This window comes from Pseudonaja textilis, chromosome 2 (genome assembly GCF_049901715.1).
Source record: "Pseudonaja textilis isolate UNSWEBS1 chromosome 2, rPseTex1.2, whole genome shotgun sequence".
Taxonomy (NCBI): Eukaryota; Metazoa; Chordata; class Lepidosauria; order Squamata; family Elapidae; genus Pseudonaja; species Pseudonaja textilis.
The window spans coordinates 61,842,921-61,857,410 of record NC_141991.1 but is presented as its reverse complement, the minus strand read 5'-3'; the positions used below and the strand labels follow the sequence as shown (position 1 = coordinate 61,857,410).

Sequence of the window (14,490 nt, the reverse complement as noted above, 5' to 3'; positions counted from 1 at the left end):
GCCTGAATAATGCAAATATAAAGCTATGTTTGATTGATTTAATATTTGATTGCCAGTAAGAAAACCATAAAATAAATAAGAGAAGGCATCCATAATTATATGTTGGAATTACCTTGGGAGATAGGAGGAAGAGCTATAGCCTAGAAAGAGATCTGATAAAGGGAATCTAATTCTGAAAAAGCGGGGAGGTAGAGAAATGGTCTCAGAAGGAACCCTCCCTTTATACTTTTTAAAAAATCCACTTCATCCACCAAGCATCATATTTTTCATGAAGATAACACCACACACTTCAGTGGAAAACTGTAACATATTTTTCACTCTATTTCAAGCAGATTTCATTGTGGTCTTACATCAACTTTACATTTGTTTTGTTGGGAGTTTAATACCTTTTTATGCAAGGATTCATACTTTCTCTTCTTGCAGTCATTCTACTTTTGCTTTGGTTGCTTTCACTTCTTTCCTTTACTTTCATGTCCATTTTTTGACACTAACAGGAAAGAGCTGACCTGGATACAGAACTTCTCATTGTTCTTGTAATCTTCATTAATTTTCTCAGTCACACTTTTATTTTCATTCCTTTGCCATGTGTATATATGAATAATTTATACTGAAATACTGTGTTTGAAACAGAAAGATTATTCTAAGCAGATACTCATAAAATAGTGACCATTCTCATTTCTTTTTTGGGCCTCTGAAATGCCCAGTCATTTTTTTTTTTTGGGGGGGGGGGATTCATTCATATTGCCTAGCAGGATAATTTTCCCCTGGATTGCATTTATTCATAATGTTGCACAATTTTTCAGAGAACTGTTTCTTCCATTATCCCCTCTCGCTAGAGCATAATGTGCAACTATCTATTGTATGAATCTGTAGCTTGGTACACATTCATTGCTACTGTGACTGCATATATGTAATCTATTCAATGTTAATTTTGAATTGGCTTTTGTTAGGGACAAACCACAATCTTAGTCTCTGAACAGAATTGCATTTTCAAAACTCTCACAGCAGTGTTATGAAACCCAATTCAAAATCTCCCTAATGTTATCCCTTGATTCCCCATTACGGATGGTAAACAGCAACCATGGATTTTGCAAGAAATACAAGCACAAGTTGTAATGAGATTGAAATGAATAAACTGTGCTTGTTGATTTACTGAGCTGAAATTTCTGTGCCACCTTCCTAGTACTCCACCCTCATCTAAGAATTTCAGCACCGAAGCAATGGAGGGGCACTATCGCTAGCTGGCACGCTAATTAAAACATTTATATAACACTCTCCATAGTCACCCGTCACTACACATGCTAATTGCATTTTAATATATTTTTTAATTTACCATGCTAGTTTTAATTAAATCTGTAATCACTTGCCAGAGAGGGGCGGGAAGAAGGCGTGGCCTAGATTCTTCCTCTTCCTGGCTGGGCAAAAGGACTGCTTTGAGCCTTCACATTTAGGCTGATAGTGGATTCCTCCATAAAGGAAGGAGCCCCAAAAGGATGGATAGGGGAGCCTAATGGCACAAGAAGAAGAACCTGTCCATGTGGGAGGAAGTCTGTCCAGGGAAAAACCTGTGAGAAATCAAGGTTTAATTGAAGCTTTAGAGAGTCCCCTTATCAAGCAGAATGATGTATAATCTTAGCGTTTTAATATGTTTCCATTAAAATCAGGCATGAGGCAAAAGATGATACACAGAGACCAGAAACCTCTTTGAACTTGACAACCTATACTATGTTAAACTCTTTTTTTTAAAGTATGGCTTTCTCTCAAAGGGAGATTTAACAGACTGCATGGCTACCATCTCTGCATTACCCTCCTTTCCATTAGATTCTACCCATAATGAATGAAATACTTTCCCCAGTCTTAGCCGTTTCCATGACTGTGTTGCCATGGGAAAATGTAGTAAGCATGCTAGTCTGTGTAATATTTACTTTCTTTAAATTTTTATTTTTGAATTTATATCCCACTTTTTAAACTTCCTTTGCAAGCCAGGCACCTCAAGGCACCTAACAGTAAAAGTGAAAATAAGAGATTTGTGTCTAAAAGAGATTCAATATCTTTCATTATATCACATGTACTTCTTAGTGAATGGGGTGCAAGCAACAATATGCATGTACAGAAAAGCAAAAATACGCTTGAAGGGAAATTGGTTTTTACTGTGCTTGTGATATATTGCTCAAAATGTGCAGAAAGAAACTAAGATTGGCCTTACTATTAATCGGGAGTAGTGCAAATGGCAGCTGCTTCTAAGTAAGTATAAATCTTCTCTGTGTTACTAAAAGTCAGGTCAATTTTATTTATTAGAGGTTACAGATCCAGGCAATACAAAAACATAATATTATATACTTGATCTAAAAAAGAGTCTGTGATTATGCTTCATCCGTTTTACTATTAATGAATCATTAATTCTACTAGTTACCTTAGAAACCCACAACAGCAAAAATTATTTTAGGAATATATATACAAAGCCATACCTAGAATTTCTCTACTTATCAAATAATATTACTAAAAAGTGTTATATGAAAGTCTCAGTTGACCAAAGCCAAGAGGCAGGAGTAAGTATTTGTGATAGTATCTGACAAGAACAATCTTATACAAGAGATTTTGACTTGAAAGCAAGTGGAATAAATCACATGAAATGAAGAAAATCAGATATATTTGTTTGTAAAAATAACCAGAGGCGTAAATAAATGCAACAAGTCTGAATTAAGTTTGTCTAGTTTTGTGAAATGGAACTGATGAATCCTGCAGGGAAACGAAGGTTTAGGCTTAATTATGAAAGCAAGGCTACAATGTCAGCAAAAAAATTAATTACTGTCATTTAGTTTGTTGTGGGTGTGAATTCATATCTGGTTATTGTTGTATTTTTTTACACTCCAGTGAATGGTGATGATGGAAAAAACAGGGATGAAGTTTTGGAGAAAAATAGTAACTGAATGAATGCGATTGGAGAGGAAAATATGTTGAATATGTGAAAACAAGAAGAAAGGAAGCACATTAAAACTGACTGGGTGATTTGTAGACCTATAAATGAATAAAATTGTGACTATTTGCTTAGTATCTGCTTTAAAAAGTCCATTTCAAGTATTTACTTATCTCTCATCTTCTTTTTTGCATTACAAAATAATGATTGCTGCAAAAAATGTGATGAGAGAAAGTTATTGTATAATCTGCAGAGAGATTAAAAAGATGATTGGAAAGAATGTAGTCAAACTGAAAAAGGAATGGTAGAGACTGAAAGAGACAAAAAAAAATGCAGACTGGTTTTGTTATAAATAATAAAAAAAATGTTTTAGAAGTGAGTGAAGAGGGCTAAACAAAAAGACCCCAGTAGAGTAGAGGTTGGAATGAAATATAAAAGTGATTAAATATTTTGGGATGGAATTGAAATGAGAGATCTTTTGTGAGAGAGAAAATTTTATCAAGGATAACAGGTTACATATACTTGACCTAAAATTAGAATAATTAGATGAATTAATGTATACAGTATACCTTTGTATACAGTTTACTAACAATGGGGAAATGAAACGTCAAGGTGTAGAAATGCTGAAAGAAAGATACTGGGTGACATGTGATCTGCAGAAAAGGATTGCGTATAAGCACATGGCTATTTTGTGCTACGAAAAAGAGGGTTGGGTAAATCAAGAGAGACATACATGTAGGGGGATTGTGGCAGGAGTGGGGTGCAGTAAAGCAGGATGAGATTGGGCCAAGAATAAATGGATGCCAAGGATTATGTAAAAAAGAGTGACTATTAGGAAAGAAGTATGCGGAAATGGTTTGATCATATAGAGAAAATTAACGTGGATCAAAACAAACTCATAAAGAGGAAATGTCGAGAAGAAGGGCAAAACTGAGAAAATTGTGGCTGGTTGCAATTAATAAAATCCTGAAAGAAGGAGAAGTGAAAAATTTAAAGAACAAGAAACTTGAGAAGTGATGCATAGATCTTGTTGAAGCAAGGATTGTTTGCAAGGACAAAAAAGAGTTGGAAAAATATAGTGAACGATTTTGCTACAAACAAGTTTAACCAGTGTTTTCTTTTCTTTTTGTCATCTCAAAAGTAGCATGATAAAATATTTTAACTTCTAAATGTTTATTAAAGTTCAACTCTTAAATGGAGTCTTACACCCCGATTTTCAATGAAGTATATGAATTAGGGAAATGATATGAAACCATGAGCCAGTGAGATAAAACCTGCTACTGGACAAAGAAATAATTTCTCTAGTGCTAATACCAAGAGGACATTTAATAGATCCCAAATAGTACGGCACATGGGCAAGATGTAGGTGAAAGAAAGATCCTTCCCAACTTTATTATATGTATATGAAAACCAACTTTTCTTCCAGTCAGTAAACCCAATTGTGTCAAGATGAGCAGCAGTGAATACAAGCTTTTGTTCCAAATCCTCTAGTTCTAATATGACATATTGCAAAGGCAATATAAAGAAGATGTGAATGAGAAATCCCAAGGTTACAGTACTGTAATATTTTTAATGTAGGATATTTCCAAAGTCTGTCTTCAGTGTTGTGGTTGAAGAAACAGAAAAGTAGGAGAACTGAAATATCTGCTGAATTCACTAGTTCAAATGATGCTCCTCTCGCTAATTGTTGAGAAATAACCCAATTTTGCAAAGAGAAAAACTGAGTAAAAAGAGGGAACTATCCTTGGTGCTGAAAAAAAGGCCAACCCAGCCCAGCCCTGAAAATGAACCCTTCATTCTGGAAAAAGATGAATTTTAATGAAGAAGGGCTCCTCACCATCTAGAGTTTCTCTGCAAACACATGCGATGGTCCATATAAACTTAATGTTTTCAGGTTAGCAACCCAGTTCTCAAGCAGCTTTCAGGGTATCTGTGGAAGGTAATAGATTATCTCAGCGTGATTGAGAGAAGAGCATAACACGTCTATAGGAACCTGAACTGGAAGGAGCATTTGCTTTGCTTTTTACCAGGGCTCTGTTTTAGCTATTTGTGAGGAGTGATTTAGAAGTTCCTAGACACTGTGCAGAAGTTGCTAATGCATCAAAGTCAAGGCTCCCTGCTTTGCTGTGATATTTTGCAAATCTGGGCAATAGATGTCATGCATAACAGCCCAGCATGAAGTGTGGACCCAGTTATCTTAACTATGGAGAAAATTTCCCTTCACCACCTCCATGAAAAAGGAAGGTTAAAAAAAAAACATGGTTTCATTTTCCCTCAGTGGCACTAAACTCAATGGCATTAAACTCACCATGCTGTAAGGTCACTGCATTTAGTACAAGCCACTTGGGAAACAAGAATCCCAGGGAGAGGCAAATGGAGAACAAAAAGCAGTAATGGAAAGAATTCTAAATTGCTGCAAGCAGAAGCTAATAAGCTGCAATTCAGCCGGTTAGAAAGGAAAATTTGCTTCCCTGAGGAAATTCAATACTGCCCTAAATACATGCCAATGACCATTCTGAAATATAATAATTTACATATGCAGTTCTCCATAATGGGTGTTAATCAAATTCTGTACTTTTCAATTTTATCTCCCCCTCACCCCCCCAAAAAAAGGGAAAAAAAGGCTGTTTTTATAAGCTCTACCATTCAAAATGTCTTGCCTTCAAAAATGTATAAATTTCACATTATTATTCAGGCATGATAGCACCAGAATAATTAAGGTTGCATCAAGAATATAATAGGGGCTAAAACATTTAATATCTCCAAAACTACACGATCAATCTTAATTAAACTTTCTAGGGGGTTAGTTCCAAGGACTTTTCAATTTTCTAAACAGTTATGGTTTACAGTGCTTGAATGTTAAGGGGCAAACACTGGATTTTGAAAGACAAGCAGAGTGTTCCCACTCCTTTTGAAATGCATTTTTGGCAAAATACAGAAAATTCATAGCAGGCATTTTGTAGCTTCAGTAGCTTAACATAGACAATGCTTTTAGAAATATAAGTATTGTTGAAAATAATGGAGGCCGTTCGAATCTTTTTCCTCTAGAATGGAAAAAAGACCCAGTGATAGGCTTTGAATTCTGCACCAAACCAAGATCTTATTTAACTGAGTTTGCCTTAGCTTGTTAAATATAGCTAGCCGTTATGATTTGTAAATCATGGCTTATGGCAGACACAATCAATTCTGACTGATTCAGATTTAAAACACAGCTTATTTTAACGGGCAAGGTCTGCCACTAGAATCTGCATTTTTGCTTGTGAGCAAGCATCTAGCTTGATAGAGATGTCTTTTAAATTTATTTTCAATTTTTGATGTATAATAATATTGTTACTAAGTCCTGATTCATTTCTCATTTGAATGGCAGACTTCCCAAAGTGGTATCCTCCATGTGTATGAGATTACAACTTTTCATGCCTGGGCTAACTAATGCCAAATGGATAGAGAAGATCCAACCCTCCTACTAACTGATAAAACTGGCTACTATAGAACCTAGAGCGCTTAGGCTTATATTTCCCTCCTCTTCTTTCTTGGTTTAGAAATCTTGGTGGCCATGGCAAATCTTTCAGGAGACCCTCCCAGGGGTGGGATTCAAATGTTTAACAACCGGTTCTGTGGGTGTGGCTTAGGTGGTGGGCATGGCTTGGTGGTCATGTGACTGGGTGGACATGACTCATGTTATTGGCTGAGTTTGGCCAACTCAATATCACTCACATCGAGGCACGCATCTCCTCGCCTGGCCTCTCATGACTGTGGGGATGCTGCAACAGTCGTAAGTGTGAAAAATGGCCATAAGTCACTTTTTTCAGTGCCATTGTAACTTTAAATGGTCACTCCACAGAAACAAAGTACCAGCAAAGGAAGGAAAAATAACTCCAGAGAAGTTCCTGAGACAGGAAGCCTAGTCCTGCCAAGAATGTAATAAGGGTTAACGGAGAGGCAGTTTCTGTAGGCAACACCAGAATGTTTCCTTCCTGCCTTCCTTACAGGATTAGGCCAGTAATTTCTTTTAACAACCGGTTCTCCGAACTGCTTAGAATGTTAACAACCAGTTCTAGCGAATAGGTGCAAATTGGTAGAATCCCACCCCTGGATCCTCCCTCTGTTCTAACCTGGGTTTACTAGATCTCACTTTGCTCACTTCACTTTTATTGAAGACAAGTTCATTGGGCTTCCAAGCTAGCCAGGCCTTCAGCGGGGGATGACACATTATGTAATGGGCAAGTGAAGTGTCCTTTTCATTACTATTTCATGGCTAAGAAGAATGGAGTGGTGCAATTGCCTGGAATAGAAGTCCAGAATTTTGTGTATTGAGGGTGGGAGTGGTAGCAATGTGAAATACTAAGCTCTGACTACTGGGTGCACATTTCCACGAACAAGAGATCTACTGTTCATTTTCTTGCTTGTGTTTGTGATCAGTGGCTGAATCACAGTGCTTTTTTCAGTTCCATCTAGAGTTCAGTGTTTTCTTCAAAATGCCAAGCATTTTAAAATTTAATTTTTTTCAGAGCGAGATTGAAAACTCTCTTCTTTAAATGGTTTAGTGATTTTATTGCTGATAGTATTCCTCTTATTGGAGACTATTTTAGTCCTAATGTATTAGTTCTATGCCATTACGCTACTATTTCCAACTGCAGATTTTGTATTTTATATATCTGGTACTGTTGGGTGATTTGAAAATATTAAGGTTGATTTTTCTCAACCTAGAAAGCACACTGGTACTTGTCATAATGTGAATAGGCTTCACACTTATGCAAGAAATGGTATACTGATGATGAGAATCAGTTTGGCGTAGTAATTAAAGCAGGCATCAGGCTAGAAACTGGGAGACTTTGAGTTCCAATTCCATTTTAAGCACAAAGCCAGCTGGACAACCTTGGCCAAGTCACTATCTCACAGCTATAGAAAAGAAGCACATCTGAAAAACCTTGACAAGACAATTAGAGGGACTGGTCTATGCAGTCTCAACAGAATTGGACATGATTGAAGAGAACAATAAGAACAAAGCCCTTACAATAATATGTAATATTTGTTTAACTTTCATACTAGGGTAAACGATATAGAATTCTGTGTAGAGTGGGATCAGCTGATTGAGAACTGAGAATCTTTTGTAATAGAAATGGCTATTTTTTATTCCTATCTCAAACTACATGCAGCAAAGACTCCCCCCCTCTTTTATTAAGGCTAGCCATTTTCAAGTACAACAATCCAGATTGACACTAGATGGAAGCAAAGGTAGAGCTTTCTCTGCCTCTCATGTAATTTGGTGAACCTCTGGGTTTTTGTCCTAATCTTAGTAAGAACTAAATATTAGGATTCATTTGGAATTACTCCCAAGTAAGATGATGATATGAAATTGTAGACTTTATTTGCTTTGTGCTAATTTAGTTGCAGAAGCTAATATCTATTTCCTCCAGAGCTGATATGCCTTTGCATGCACATTCCATGATTAATTGCAACTAAGCATATAAACTACCTTGATTTATCTATTGGCTCTTGATAAAATATTCCACTATGCCTGCTTAGTGATATCTTCTTCACTTTTTAAAGTTTCCATTTCATTATGAAATAAAGAACATCTATGTGTATATTTATTGTGCTTACTGCTCTTATGTGCATACATAAACATGTAGATGCATGCAGAGTTATTTATTTATTCATCTTTATTTATTAATCATCTTTATTTATTGTATTTTTAGACCACCATATTATCCAAGGTCACAAAATATGTGTAAGGTATGTCGATGATTATTTTCCTATCACTTCTTATCAAGTCATTGTAACATATTGTAATGCTCTTTTAAAAATGCAAAAATACTTTGCCAAGTTTGTTAACTTTTAGTTTTACTTTAGCTGATTCTCCTTTGGAAAATATTTAATCATATAATTTAGTTGCGGTGGAATATAGATAATCATAATTACTGATGTTTTTTACAAGCACTGTAGTTTTTCATTTTTGAAATTTTTTTTTGCAAATTACTCACTTTTTCCTCTTTCTCTTAAATGCACTTGTCAGATGTACGAGAAGTGAGAGATAAGCTCCAACAAAATATTTGTCATTTTTCACTGCTCATTTCCAAATCCTTCTGCTTAAAACTCTTTCCAGAACAAAGCCAAGTCACGAGCCTGTCTAAATTTATTTATATATATTTATTTGTTAAATTCATACACCATCTGTCTTGCTGTTTGGGGTGACCCTAAGAAGCAATATTTAACTTACTTAGCAATACAATAACAAAATGATACTTAACAATACTACAGTTGATATAGTTGATATAGATAAGAGGGAGTCAAGCTATTCTCCAAAGCACCTGAGAGTAGGACAAGAATGGGTGGAAACTAATCAAGGAGAGAGAAGCAACCTAGAACTAAGGAGAAATTTCCTGATGCTAAAATATAGCTTTAAAGAGGGGCCTGCCTTGCTAGAGCATCCTAGTCTCCCATCCTAATAGTTCTTGGTTTTGCTTATGAAACAAAGCATGGAAATTCATTTCTGCAATCCTTGCTTCCCACACAGGAAGAAAAATGCTGCAGGCATAGCTTGCTGTTGCTCTTAGGCAAGAAAATCCACAAAGCACACATAGCTAGTGACCTCCTCAGAGGCTTAACTGTTCAGATAATTATTTTTTAAAAAAACGTGAACTTCCCTACTTCAAAACACATTATCTTGTTTGATTTCTTTTTTAAAATGAAGCCCACGCACCTTCTTATTACAAGGTTATTTTTTCTTCTCCCAGAAGGCATTCTTTGACATTACCCAGATTTGTTGCCCTAAAACTGTTGTAAGCTGTGATATCCTCCATTTGTCTTATTGTAGGCACATTTCCAGTTTGTACCCAAAACATGCCTTGAAATTATGACAGTGAGTAAATAAAAGTGAGTTCTGGGTTATTATTCAGAGGAATGCACAAAACAGACTCCAATTTTTCTTTGATTTCCTCAATTATATTTTCTAACTTAATTTTCTTGTTCATTTCCTAAGTTTATATTCCAGGATTCCCCAGTGCATTGGCTGTGTGCTTCTCAGAACCAGCATAATTGCTATAAGTGTCTTAGGAAGCACAATATACTTTTATGCATGAGGAATTGCTCTTATTACAACTTTTGTGGTGGGACCTTGAGATTCAGAGCAGAAGAACAGAGCATCAACAACGAATCCTTGTAGATGCTGCATTCCTCTGACAATTCTTTACTGTGGCAAAGATTGAGTAATAGTAGCACCTCTCCTTTAGAGTAATGGATCTTTTTTATTCTGCATCCCACCTATCAGTTAATGAAAGAGTTAGGATCTCACTAGAAACCCCAAAACATGAAAACAAAGAAATGACTAAAGGTTTACATGCACATAATAGGCAGCTTCATGATTTGCTTCATTAGTAGCTTGGTCTAAGCAAGCATGATAATAAAATTAATCACCACATTTAATCCACTGGTGCCAATGCAATGAAATCATTCCACTGATCTAGTTCTCCATTTGTGCCTGTAACAAGCCCCTGTAGGTGTATCTCAGAAAATGTCATTAAAAAGGATAACATTAAGTTGTATTATGTTATCCAGTCTGACAATTCAGCAGATGGATTCCAAGGATCATGTGTCTGTAGGTATATATTTGAATGTGTGGGATTGCTGCCTACCTGAATTATTTGTTTCAGAGAATCAATAAATACCAATGAATTAGTCTACGTGGGGTACAATGGTTTTTAAGTGATGCCAAACACCAAGAACAGCCTTTCCTCAATTTGGTGCTTGCCAAATGATTGAATACATTCTCCGTAATTTCAAGTTAGCAGGCTCTTTGATTTGCTATAATCAACACTTAAAATGTTAGAAAGAAATTATGGGAGTTCTAATCTAGGTTCTAGAGGGCATTGGGTTGAGGAAGAGCATCTCTGTATTAGGGGACAGTGAGCTAGGCAAGGTTAGTGCCATGTCTCTACCAACTGCCCTTAAGTTGGGCAGAATTAGCCTCTCTACACAATGATATTAACTTGCATTTAAAAGAAAATCCGCCTTTCTACGCTTACAGTCTGGCTCTGAAAGGCAGTAAAAGTTAAGCTTCTGTGTCACTTTTGATTAAACTCCTAAGTGATTTAATAGAGAATTTTAAAAACCATATTAAAGTCTTAAAGCTTGCAGGTGTCAGAGATTTAACAATCTTGATCCTCCAAGCTGCCACTAAAGGGAGGCCAAGAGTTATATTTCCAGCACGTGGTACATTCTCCCCTGGATAGCATGAAAGGAAGGCACAGTGGGCATTGTATAGAGAAAATCTTGTATGTCCCACATGGGGAGAAGCCTATACTAGCCTGCTAATACTTCGTGCATAATGATCCTCTGCTCTCGGTTGCTCCATTTACCTGTATTATGGCTGAATTCAAAGACTGGCAATGCAGATTCATAATCAAGTAACTGTGCTCTGACTCATGTGGGAGCTAAGGGCCAGGAGAAAGGGCTATAGCCTCTTATGTAGGATGGTCAACATAAGTAAACAGCCAGCAAAGAGTGGCCCCTTACCAAACAGTAGGAGAATGACATGACTTCTCTAGAAGCTGCAGGACTGCTTGCTTTCCTCACTAATTTTTTTCAAGGGCCAACGAGAGCTCACCGGACGCCGCTGGAACCGCGACGCTTTCCAAGACACGGGCCCCTCTCTCGGGGCAAACCCATTCCAGGGTGTCACTAATACCACTGGATCTTTGGCCAATACCTGGAATTAGGCAACATCTTTGTTTAATTTTTGTTAATGTCAATAAATAAATGGTAATCTTGTAGGAGAGATTAAAAAGAGGATTGGACCCTGCTTTTGTGGCCATGTCCTTTTCCAACCATGTTGTGCAGAATAAACATTAAGAAATGTAAGCAATGCATTGGAAAAATACTGCAAATTTTGGGACACATTCAAGGAGCATCATTTTCTTGGTACAAAAGATAAAATACGCCTTCATGAGCTCCCAGTTACTATCTAGTCTAGGAAAGCTAAGTTTCAAGAATATTTGTTCCATCCTACCTTCCTACGGCAAAAGAGAAATAATATCTTGGGGGATAACAACAAATTAATTTTCTCAGCAAAAATCCTCAGTTAGGTTAGGGCTGTTCTGGAACTGACCAGAAGGAATAAGTTCTCCACCCACTGATAAGCCAGTGGCATGCAGAGGCAGGACAGGAATTGAACTTTAAGCAGGCAGCAATGGCAAGAGCTTTTGAAAACATGCAGAGTTTAATCCCATAAAATTGCAAATCTGTTGGAAGCGTTTACACCAGGAAGTTTTCCTGGGGCAAATAGCCCTTCAGGATTAGCAAGGTCGGAATAAAGTTCTTTCCTTCTATTGCTAGTGCAGATATTTGAAATCATATCTCTTTTTCATACTTATCCGTGGCAGATGAGTCTGGGACGACATCCACAATTTCCCCGAGAGACTAGAAAGGGTGGGAGGGAGAAATGCATCACTTCAAAGAGGCAGATGCAGATATACCTCCTCCCTATGGATTAATACTGCATACATTAAAAATGCCCCTGGATTAAACTGCATGCAGGCAAAGTTGCAATCATGGTTGGCTGAATTTGTCATTATTTTCCCCCTTTCCTTTGTAGAATTCATCTGGTTCAGGAACTGTAGTTTATTAGTTCTGCTGTGGTAAGCCAATTACTTCACAATTACCCTACACAAATACACTCATGTGTAATAGCAGTGGACAGAAATACAATACAAGCAATGCACAAAGCAATAGTGCACCAAATAGAAATTAGATAGCCTGTAGTGCAAATTATGCATATAGCCAACTCTTCTGTGACTGAGTATGTACAAACTTCCCGTCTTTCATTTCATGAAAAGAAGCAAAATTCAGAGGGAGTGAGAAGCGAGGGCAAAGTTGCCTGAGACGCAGAGTAACAAAGTGATGGAAACACACATTGCGACAGCCCATCAGATTCAGTTCTCTAACTTGCAGGAGAAGCATTTTCAATACGGTACTCAAGAACATGGCTGTGTCCCTTTTAATCAGCATGGCAATTCCACTTTGAAACAGTCAGAAATCATTATTTGGAAAGTTGCTCAGGTGAAAGCCACTCTTTGCTACGTGCAATGAGAAGATTCAGCAAAGGAATGGAACTTTACAAGGAAAAGGAAGACCAGTGCTAACTCTCAAAGAGGATCAAGCAGCTGATCTGGCCAAACTTACAGGCTATCACAAAAGAGATACAACTGATAGTACCATTTAAAAAAAACCCAATAGGTGGCTTTGGTGCAGGACAGCTAACTTCACTCTGTGTTACTGGACAGTTGGGAATTGGACAGTTAATAGGCAAGTTCACTGCTCACTTCATAAGCAAAGTTTATTTTCTAATCAATTTAGCTGCTCATGATAAGAGGTGCCTGTGTCCCATCCAGGGCTGTTTCCACCCAGAACCTTATGACAGCAATCGTAGTTCAAAAGGACAATGAAAAATTGGAGAAAATTCAGAGGAGGACAGTCAGGATGATGAAGCCCTCAGGAGAATGGTTAACGGATTTAAGAATGGTTAATGGATGTTTGGCCTACAACAAGGATGACTGAAAGGAGATATGACAACAATCTTCAAATAACTGAAATTTTTTGACATAAAAGAGGGAATGAGCTTATTTTCTATCGCCTTAGAAGTCAGAACCAGAATGATGGGTTAAAACTACAAGTGAGCAGGTTTAACCTAGATATCAGAAGGAGGCTCTACATCATTGACCATGTTGTAGTGAATTCACTTTTTATTTTATTGTTATTTATTTTTTTAGATTTTTTAAAAAATCCTGCCTTTATTATTTTATAAGTAATTCAAAGCAGTGAACGTACTAAATACTTCTTTCTCCCCCTATTATCCCCACAACAATCCTGTGAGATGAGTTAGGCTGTGAGAGAGTGACTGCTCAAAGTCACCAAGCCAGGTCTCATGCCTAAGGTGGGACCAGAACTCAGTCTCCTGGTTCTAGGCCAGCACATTAAACACAATACTAAACTGCCTCTCATCTTTGTTAGAGGTCTAATTCTGCACTAAATAGAAGATCTATCCAATCCTGATTCCATGACATGTACTCAAATCAATGCAGAAATCAATGTATTCTTTGTAACAGCAAAGAATCAATGCATCATCAATATTCTTTTTTGTTAAAAGATGCATACCAAGGTTGGATGTAATTCGTTTTTATGAGACTACTGATATACACATTCAGTTTCTGAGTGAAATCCACAACCAATCTCCAGTCTACACTGGGCAGGGGATGGAACTATATGACTTCCAAAATCCCTTCCCACCCTCATTCTATCAGTCTACAATTTGAGTGGCTCTCAGTGTGCCTGAAATTGATGCCAAATTGTAGCTTGAGGATGGACTTTTAAATATTTCCCTTTACATCCTATTATTTTTCAGAGAGGCTGTAACATTTCTAAATTGTAATAGAAAGTTGTGACTTTGTGATCCTGTACATTCATAAAGTGCTGAAGCTGATGAAGGCTTGACACACAAAGTTCACAGCAATCAAACAGAAGTTTAATCAGCACGTGGGGACAAAGATGTTCATCTTCTTCCCTACATATTTAACCCC

The 14,490-nt window shown here is 37.1% G+C and overlaps 1 protein-coding gene across 2 annotated transcripts in view; it reads right to left on the bottom strand.

Moving 5' to 3' along the window:
• CACNA2D2 (calcium voltage-gated channel auxiliary subunit alpha2delta 2) overlaps positions 1–14,490 on the bottom strand; it is a 636,728-nt gene that overhangs the window by 139,630 nt on the left and 482,608 nt on the right. The gene's annotated exons all lie outside the window — the stretch shown is intronic.